The sequence below is a fragment of the Pantherophis guttatus genome, chromosome 7, assembly GCF_059756535.1.
Source record: "Pantherophis guttatus breed Tessera chromosome 7, ASM5975653v1, whole genome shotgun sequence".
Classification (NCBI taxonomy): domain Eukaryota; kingdom Metazoa; phylum Chordata; class Lepidosauria; order Squamata; family Colubridae; genus Pantherophis; species Pantherophis guttatus.
The window spans coordinates 35413677-35424354 of NC_142069.1; the positions used below are offsets into that span (position 1 = coordinate 35413677).

Below are 10678 nucleotides of genomic sequence, written 5' to 3' on the forward strand. Positions count from 1 at the left end.
CCATTGTTTTTGCTTTTCCTTTCATATTTAATGAAGGCTTATCTCTCAGTGAGCACTGCTACTGATATGGTGTCTGTTATCAGCATGAATTATCATCTCCCTGAGTTTAGCGACTGGACTAGTGTTTTTCTGCCATTGTCAAACAGAGCATTAATCTCTGTGATGGATGTTGTCTTTTTACTTTTTGCATTTCCAATATAAAAATAAAGCTACAATACCATTGCAGGGCAGGTTTTATGAAATAAATGCTCTATCCTCATGTCTCACACATTTTTCTAGAGCTCCTGATGGAAGCAGAACCTTAACTGCTTGCTGCTGCTGCTGTTGCTGGATTAAGATCCTATTTCTTCTAGCCTCACTAGCTACCACTTTTCTGTTTTAATTCACTGGGCAAAGGTGGCCTTAAGGAAGAAGCTTAAAAGAGGAAGAACTACCACTTTCATTGACATTTGCCATTTTATTCTAGCTTGTAGCTCCTAAAACAACTTAGTGATCAGTCTCCTAACATAGTAAAACCAAAGAGTACAAAAACCTGGAGTTGGATTAACATATAGAGATCTAGTTGATCAACATTTTTCTAGAATATAATGTGTACAATACATACGGAATGAAAGATCTACAGAACTCCATGTGTTGTTGATATTTTTTCATCTTTCTTAACTGATGGTCAGATATGATGGGGCTCAAGAGAATTGGAGTCCAATAATAACTGATTAATAATAATAATTATTATTATTGTTCCTTTTCTCCAGCTTCATTCCCACCACTTAAAGCATATAAAACTATATATTAAGTAGCATTATATTTCTAGAGGCTAGCATTTGAACACTTAAATAATTAAATAAATAATATATACTCAAAGAGCTAGAGTTGGGATAACAATGTAGCACATAATACTAGCTTGTGTCTAGTACAAGTAGTCTTCGATTTAAAACCACAATTGAGTCCAAAATTTCTGTTAAGTGAGTCAGTCATTTAGTCAATTTTGTCCCATTTTATGACCTTTCTTGCCACAATTATTAAGTGAATTTATGCAGTTCTTAAATTAGTAACTTGGTTGTTAAGTGAATCTGGCTTCCCCATTGACTTTACTTGTCAGAAGATTACAAAAAGTGATCACATGATCCCCCAGACACTGCAACCATTATAAATATGAGTTAGTTGCCAAGCATCTGAATTTTGATCATGTGACCATGCAATGATCGTATGAAAAATGGTCATAACTGACAATTTTTTCAGTGTTGTTGTAACTTTGAACAGCAACTGAAAATGAACTGTTGTAAGTTGAGGATTGCCTGCACAACTAGACAAAAGCTAGTACTGAACTAGCTGAAGAGTTGTAATGCCCATTTTTATTTTTTTGTTGCTTTGTTGATTAATTATATGAGCTGCCCATAGTCACAAATGTGAGATGAATGACTATACCAATCAAATAAGTAGTGAGTGAAGAGCTGGATTTATTCAACTGTGCCCATAATAACAATGAACTCCATTTCACAAAACTGAAAAGGAATCACTGTTCATGTTCTTTTTTCAATCCACTCATCTGCCTGACCTGCCAAAGCTTTCTTTTATTTGACGACTCTTCTCCAATCTGATGCCCTTATTGCATTTTGGGTCACAGTTCCCATAATCTCTAGTCAGCATGACCCATGTTGTTTAGGGTTAATAAGAATCATAGTTTAACTCATAGATGAATTGTACAGGAGAAGGCTTTGTTGTATTGAAATGTAACAAAGGAAGAATCCTCATGGTAACTGTTAAAAATAGAAACAAGGAGTTTCTTGCTTATATACGTATTGCTGCTGTTATACTTATTAGCTGGTCACTACATGCAATAGGAAGAGAACATATCACAGTAAACAGTTTTCTGTCTTTCAATAAATTATATGATAAATCATTTTGATTATATAAAAATAATTTTATTGCTTTTGACAGGATGCTTTGTTTGATCTTGACAATCTCCTGCAGGTGTTTCTCTAACTCAATAGTATTTTAATAAAAGTTATACAAAATAGGCTCTGTAGATGAAATTTTATCTGCTACCATTTTAAGATATCATGTTGATGGGTTATACTAAGTTTCTCTGGGTTTCAGTAATGGAATAAAAATATAGTGATACAGAGCAATCCTTTGAGTATAGCATAAAATAGACATAGTTCACCTGAGCAAAACACAATTTCCATCCCATGCACTAACTGTGAAGTACATAAACACATTTCTTGTTGGGACATATAAGAACTATTCATTTTGTTAGTATTCTGACAAATAAATACACTGAAAATAATACTTTCACACTATACCTAGTGTAAGTTGGCGATACACTAAAATTCTACTAATCCTATTAACAAACTCCAAAGGCTGTTTTATCTACAATTTAGGAATTGTATTTTAGATCCCTATAGTTTAAAATTTGATTTTTCTGAAGTACATGCACGCTTAAATTTGCCACAGCAGAGGAAGTTCCCATTTTTGTTTTACAAAATTGTTACATGCCTTGCTTACCCCCCTTTCTACATTAATGTTAAAATTATTACTGCAATTCAGATTTTAAAACATCTCTAATCCCATTTTTCAAGCAACAATCTTTTTCTGAAGAAAGGTTCTTAAAAATAAAACAATCTTATAGTAAGACTAATAAAACATGTTGCTTCAATGTACATTTGTATCCCATTTACAATTATTCAACAGAATAATTGTAAATTATTCAACAGAAAATGATTTCCCATTTTACCTGGAATGACTATGTACCGTATGCATGACACCAGGATCAACTTAACCATAACTTTTTCAACTCAACCATAAAAAAAATCAGGAAGAAGGCAGGGGCAAACCCCTTTTGTAGTTGAGCCAAGAACATGACTTGGATTATGAATATGGTAACCACTAGTTGATGCTAATTAGGAAGTACTTACTTTTTTTTTTTTTTAATTTGATTTATATGCCGCCCTTCTCCGGAGACTCAGGGCGGCTTACAATGCGTTAAGCAATAGCCTTCATACTTTTGTATATTTTATACAAAGTCAGCTTATTGCCCCCACAAACTGGGTCCTCATTTAACCTACCTTAGAAAGGATGGAAGGCTGAATCAACCTTGAGCCTGGTAAGATTCGAACCTGCAGAAATTGCAGGCAGCTGTGTTAATAACAGGGTGCATTAAACCACTGTACTACCAAGGCTCTTTTTTACTTTTTTTTTTTTCTTTTACTTTTACCATACAGAACAGTGTAGCTACTGAGTCTCCACAGCACAAATCCAAGAGATCACTAAATGGCAGCAAAGAGTTGGTGTTTTCTGTCCCTTTGATGTCATTTAGTGATTGTCTAAATGTCTGCAACCCAAATCTTGCAACTCTGCCCTCAAGCCTCCAGAGAAAGGAGGGAATCAAACATAGGTAAAATATGGGCAGGCATTTCTTTTCCTAAGTGTGATGTATGCTATCCAAGCTGGCAACTGTGGTCCTCTGTGAAGCAGCCAGTACAATGTGACCCTCAATTGCCCTGGAGCCAATTATGCTGGTGGAAGAATGATTCATATGAAAAACAATAAATACTTTTGACAGAAAGCACATGGATTTCTACCAACATATCTTTGATCCAAGTACTATACATTAAATTCATAATACCTGAAATAAAGTCCTAGTTTTTATTTTGTGGCACTTTGAGGGTTTATTATTGTTTATGATAAATGATCTCATTGAAATTGTTAATACATAGTGGAAAAATATTGTGATATATGATTTCATAGTAAATTATGTACATTTTTTTTTTAAACAGGAAACAAGAAGGAAAATGTGAGGATTTACTATTCCAAAAAACTGCTGTTCTGTACTGTATAATGATTCAGTTCTGCTTTTTACTAAACACTCCTGATATTCAAGTTAAAGTTGCACTAACTGACAAAAGTAGGGTCAAAACAATTACATTCTCCATTATGTACCCTGTTCTTTCTTCATGAAGAGCTGCAACACATTTCAACTTTTCAGATTAAAAACAAAACAACCGCACGATTACAAATCTACACAATCTACTGGATCAAATAGCTTTCCTTTCTAATATTGACTTCACCCTTCACTCACACAAACACACACACACACACACGTCCATTCAATGTCTGTTAAGTCCCCCCCCCCCCGATATTTGTACTTAGTAGTGCAGCCGCGTTAAGGAACTGTCTTTAATGACAGGGACCAAGTGCCGATGAGAACACGTGTGTGTGTGTGTGTGTGTTTGTGTGTGTGTGCGCGCATATCTGTCTCACCCTCCCCACTTCTTAATGTCCTGGAATTACGCGAGTTGCTTTCCTTCCCTGTTCTTTGCAGCCCGAGGATATTTTGCTCTGGGGAATGGACTGTAATCCGGCATACAGAAACCAGCAGTAACATCCCCCTCCGCTCCGCAAACACACCATTTTATTTCCGCGGGATTTCTCTGTATTGTTCCAGCACAGCAAACCGGCGCTTGTTCCATGCCTCCTCCGTCAAGGACAAAAAGGATTTCGGGCAAGGGGCTTCGGCGGGGTTGCGAGGATCAAAATCAGAAGAGTCAACTGCATTGACTTCAATCAAAGCACCTGAAGAAAATGGGCCAGCAAAGGAAGGGCGCGAGGCTTAAGTGATCCGGAGGGGTGAGAGCGAGGAGGAGGAAGAGGAGGGAAGGGAGGTAGAGCTAGAGAGCACTGCAGCAAATACACCTCCATCTATGCACACCCGCCACTTACCACACGAATCGGAACAGCGGAGGGGAAAAAAAGCAGTTTAGGAAAAGGAGGCGTCCTTTAGAAAGGCGATCTTAACGGGACGAGATTCAGGCAAAGCTCCGGCAAATAGTCATCTGGAGGACAAGAGGCAAAGCGAAGGAGGCGCGAAGCGAGACTCACAAACACACACACACACATGCACAAACACACACCGCGCGGCAACAGGGAAGCCTTTCCACTATCTACCAAACCTGTCAGCGGCGATTCGCGGTGCGGCAGTGGCCAACGTTGGGCGCAGGGCTCTGCCCCTGGAGCACTGCAGCTAAACGCAGGCAATTGGGTCCTCCCTCGCCGGGACACACGCCGAAGCTCCGCGGTGGGGATTCTCGCTTTGCCCTGCCGCCTTCCTAAGCTCGCGACTATTTGCGCGCGCCTGCGTTTGTCTATGTGTGTGTGAATGTGTGTGTTTAGTGTAGGGGAGAGGCGGAGGCGCGCGCCCCTCTGTGGAGCGGGGGGAAAAGTGGCGGAAACGACCCCGCCAGCATTAGGCTTCTTGCTCGACCGGCCGTTGCCAAGAGTGCTGGCAGCCCGGCACTGAGGCGACCACACCTTTCCCAGGCTGGGGTCGGAAGACTGCTGGCCTCCCGAAGGCGTTCGCTGGCTGCCCGCTGGCCCTGCTATCTGAGGAGGGGATCCGAAGCCCCCGCGGTCCGAATGATTTGGTGTCAACCGCACTATTTCTCCCCTACGCGGCAGTCATCCCGGAGTCACGGAGAGGACGAGGTGTTACAGGCAGAAAAGCAGAATGAGCACGTTTAAATATCTTACAGAAAATAAATACACGTCTTGCAGTAGGGCCGTTAGGCTTTGTTTTTTTTCTTTTTGCCCTGCAAATACTGTACAAGTCCCTGCAATCACATCACAACCAGAGATCCAGGGTCATAACAAACTAGGCATCCTTCAGCCCGGATGCAATATGCATGCATGCATTTTCAACTGAATTCATCCAGAAAGCCTGGATTCGGTTTAATTCTTATTTTGTACACCATGGAAACTAAAATGAGAATATGGCTTACACATTTGCATGCAAAATAAAATTATTTTTACTGGAGAAATAAGAAAAGTGTATATGTCTTGAATGGAAGTATATGGGTACCATTAAAAAATAGACTTGTTTTTTTTTAAGTTATCTGATACTTTAAAAAATTATATAACTATAACTACAATCTTGCTTCTCAACTGTAAGGTAAAAGGTTAGAATTTCAGATTCCGAATAACTTTTTACAATATAATAGCATATTTCACTCACTTAAAAATAAACTTAATAATATTAGCAAAAGTACCTGGATTTAAATCTAAAATAGAATGTTTTGACACATGAAACATAGTTTCCATATTGCTGCAGGTGCAATTCGTAAAATAGTGATTTATCCGTTTCAAAGGCTAATGGAATAATTTTGCAATCAGAGATCTGACACTTAAGAAAATATATTTTAAAATATATCTTGAACTAATTCAAGAGGGGAGAGCAGACCTGGCGGGCCTTACAGAGACCTGGTTGGGCCATGAAGGGGGAGTCCTCGTGGTAGAGATGTGCCCACCAGGTTTCCGCGCATTCCATCAGGCAAGGGCTTACGGTAGGGGTGGAGGAGTGGCAGTTATTATAAAGGAGAGTCTTGATCCTAGGGAAGCCACTGTTCCTCAGACAGCCGGATGTGAGTCCCTCCTCGTGAAGTGGGGCCATGGGTTACAGATGGGCCTGCTGATTACGTACCTGGCTCCCTGCCATGTAGCAGCAGCCCTGCCTGATCTCAATGTAATAGCCGGGGTGGCGGTTGAGACTCCTAGGATTCTTGTCATGGGAGATTTCAATCTGCCATCCATCAGTGAAACATCTGAGGTAGCTCCAGAGTTCATGGCTTCCATGACGGCCATGGACCTGACCCAGTTAGTTCATGGCCCTACTCACACGGGAGGACACACTCTGGACTTGATTTTTGTATCTGACCAGTGGTTGAATGGCCTAGATATAGGGGATATAGTCATCGAACCCTTGTCATGGTCAGACCATTCTCTCCTTAGGCTTGACTTTCTGTCTGCTACACCCCACCGTAGGGAGGTGGAACTAATTAAATGGTTCCGCCCCAGGTGCCTGATGGATCTGACAGATTCCAGATGGAGTTTGGGCCATTTCCTGAGACTCTAGCTCACAACTCGATTGAAGACCTGGCGGCAACCTGGGATAGGATGGCCGCTGGTGCCTTGGATCGGGTTGTGCCTTTGCGGCATCTGACCCGGCGTCGAAATTGCCCGGCTCCGTGGTTTTCCAAGGAGTTGAGAGAAATGAAATGCGGGAAAAGACGCTTAGAGAGTAGTTGGAAGCCAGTCGTTCTGAATCTGACCGAACACTAGTGAGGTCATATATTAAGACCTATTTAGTGGCAATAGCAGCGGCAAAATATAACTATTTTTCCGCTATTATTGCATCAGCAGATAATCGCCCAGCCGCCTTGTTTAGGGTGACCCGCTCCCTCCTCCATCTGGGAGCACGGGAAGACCCCTTGCAAGGTTGAGCTGAGGATTTTGCACAATATCTACACGATAAAATCGCTCAAATTCGGGAAGACTTGGACTCTGACTGGGTAAGTTCAGACAAAGTGATGGAGGCGAGTCTTGAGGATGTTATTTGGGATGAGTTTGACCCTGTGACCCCTGAAGACGTGGACAGGTTACTGGGGAAGTTGAACGCAACCACATGTTTATTGGACCTGTGTCCCTCCTGGTTGGTACTGGTTTCCCGAGAGGTTACACGAGGCTGGCTCCAGAGGATTATAAACGCTTCTCTGTGTGAGGGTTTCTTGCCTTCCGCCTTGAAAGAGGTGGTGGTGAGGCCCATCCTCAAGAAGCCCTCTCTGGACCCAGCTATTCTAGCAAACTACCGTCCTGTCTCCAACCTTCACTTTGTGGCAAAGGTTGTTGAGAGTGTGGTGGCACAGCAACTCCCGCAGTACCTGGATGAAACTGTCTACTTAGATCCGTTCCAGTCCGGCTTCAGGCCTGGTTACAGCACTGAAATGGCATTGGTCGCATTGGTTGATGATCTCTGGAGAGCTCGAGATAGGGGTTGCACCTCTATCCTGGTTCTATTAGATCTCTCAGCGGCTTTTGACATCATTGACCATGGTATCTTGCTGCGCCGGCTGGAGGGGCTAGGAGTGGGAGGCACCGTTCTACGGTAGTTCTCTTCCTATCTCTCTGACCGGTCGCAGTCTGTGTTGACAGAAGGGCAGAGGTTGACTTCAAGACACCTTATTTGTGGGGTGCCGCAGGGGTCGGTCCTCTCACCTCTTCTGTTCAACATTTATGTGAAGCCGCTGGGGGAGCTCATCCGTGTTTTTGGGGTGCAGTGCCATCTTTACGCTGATGATACCCAGCTGTACATCTCCACCCCAGACCACCCCAATGATACCCCTGCAGTGAAGTACCGGTGCCTCGAAGCCGTGCAGATCTGGATGGGGAGAAACAGGCTCCGACTCAACCCTTCCAAGACCGAGTGGCTGTGGCTGCCGGCATCCCGATATAGCCAGCTGATACCATCGCTGACTATTGGTGGTGAGTCATTGGCCCCAACGGAGAGGGCTTGCAATTTAGGTGTTCTCCTGGACACGCGGCTGTCTTTAGAAGAGCATATGACAGCCGTGGCCAGGGGAGCTTTCTATCAGGTTCACCTGATTCGCCAGTTGCAACCCTTTCTAGATCGGGACTTCTTATGCACAGTCACTCATGCCCTCATCACTTCTCGTCTGGGCTACTGTAATGCTCTCTACATGGGGCTCCCCTTGAGGTGCACACGGAGGCTCCAACTGGTCCAGAATGCAGCTGCGCGGGTGATATTGGGAGCGACATGGCGCTCACATGTAACACCTCTCCTACGTGAGCTACACTGGCTCCCGGTGGTCTTCCAAGCGCACTTCAAGGTGTTGGTTCTTACCTTTAAAGTGCTCCATGGCTTAGGATCTGGGGTACCTATGAGACCACCTTCTGCAACCAATAACCTCCCACCAACCAGCACACTCCCAGAGGGTGGGCCTCCTCAGGGTGCTGTCACTAAAGCAATGTCGACTGGTGGTTCCCAGAGAAAGAGCCTTTTCTGTGGGGGCACCTACCCTTTTGAACAGGTTACCCCCAGGGATACGAATGATCCCAGATCTTCGTACTTTCCGTCGTGCACTTAAGACCTTTCTATTTCACCAAGCCGGGCTGGCATAAATCTCTTCTAATTGTTCTAAATCTTTATGCTGAAGATTCTTAACCAATGAACCAAATTGGCTTAATCATCTTATATTCACATTTTATATGTATGTTATTTTAACTGTTCACCGCCCTGAGTCCTTCGGGAGTAGGGCGGTATAAAAATTAAATAAGTAAATAAATAAATAAATATTTGTAATATTTCAGTAAAAAATCTGAAATTATTCTTACCTTCAGGTCAAAGCCTAGAGACGACACAGTGAAATCCAATTGAGTTCAGTCCTTTATTTGCTTACATCTGGACAAAATTTTGTCAAATAAAAGCTTTCTACGCTACTAGATATTTCGTGAGAGATTCTAGGTTTGTCTACCCTGAATTTCTTTCCCTGTTCCCACCTCCAGATTGGGACTGCACAATCTCTAAATTTGGACCTCTCTCTCTAGGAAAAGCTATTGTGTTGCCAAAAGTCTCTCCCTCTGCTCCTGCAGCTGCATATTCCATCATATTCACATGCAAAAGTAATTAAAATACATAATTTATAAATAAGTGCATGCAGGAAAAGCTAAGATAGATCAATATTCATAATACACATATTCTGGAAATACGCATATTCTTGACTTTTGCTAGAATCAGTTTACTTACTTGGTTGCCTTTAAGTAATAATTCTATTTTTAAAAATCACTTATATGCATAACTGCAAGATTTCAGGGTAACAATTTGAAATACATTGATTTAGATTAATAGTATGCTAGCTCTCTTAGATGGCCATAATGTAGTTATGTAGTTAAGTTAAGATAGAAGGTCCTACTCCACTGTTGAACACTTACAGAAACTTTCATAAATATAAATGTCCCATAATAGTATTTTTACTCCTGATAAGTAGTAGATTACAAAATAAAAAGTTGCAGAGTAGGATAGGGAGCATAGACACCATGGCTATGATAAATCCTTTCTAAACCAGATTTATAATCAATATTTGTTTATTTTGTCTTTGTTTTCATATTAGCATTCCTAGAAAAAGTGCTGAATGCAAACATCATAATATCTAATGAAGCCTAATTTCTGTGCCTTTCCCAATCCATTCTGTTTGTTGTAACTTTCTGAGATTTCCAGAAATCTTTTGATGTTCAACAATTTCTCACTTAATGATAATGTTAAAGTCCCACTTTCCTAAACAGTCACTTTGAGATCTGCTTTAAGTGTCCTGGGAAGTTGAAACACTGTGATATTACTTTATTACTTTTAAGATGCCTGGGAAAGCCAAGGGAAATCATCAAAACTATCAAAAAGCGAAAGTTAGAATGTTTTGGACATGTGATGCAACACCCAGAAAAATACACATACTTCACTTAATTCTCCAAGAAAAGATTGAAGGCAAATGAGGTCCAGGCAGAAGAAGAACATCATGGCTTCAAAATCTAAGGAACTGGTTTGGACAAAACTCAACAGCACTTTTTCGTGCGGCTGTTGATAAAAATAGGATCGTCAACATGATTACCAACGTCCGATGATGGATATGGTACAAGAAGAAGAAGATTACTTTATCCTTGTTTTGAGTCATGATACCAATTTGTGTCCATTAACTATTTTATGCAAGGTTTGCACCATTTGTTCTACATGTAATGCAGAGGAACATTCCTGGCAAATTATTGAAAATGTCGCAAAAGCTTATGCCTTTTAAGAAAATTTGTTATTTGGGAACAGTGCTATCAAGTTCTTGATAGAAAC

At 41.5% G+C, this 10678-nt stretch overlaps 1 protein-coding gene across 4 annotated transcripts in view; it reads right to left on the reverse strand.

The window, feature by feature from the left end:
• The window catches only part of ANO4 (anoctamin 4), an 84218-nt gene extending 79126 nt beyond the window's left edge, over positions 1-5092 (reverse strand). For 2 of the 4 annotated variants that reach the window (XM_034403157.2, XM_034403159.2), the window contains exon 1: positions 4950-5092. The gene's annotated coding sequence lies outside the window, so the exon portion shown is untranslated. Of the gene's footprint in view, positions 1-4719; positions 4835-4949 lie in introns of those variants that run through there. The other 2 variants (XM_034403155.3, XM_087873952.1) reach the window with 2 other exon arrangements.
• Positions 5093-10678: the final 5586 nt, after the last annotated feature.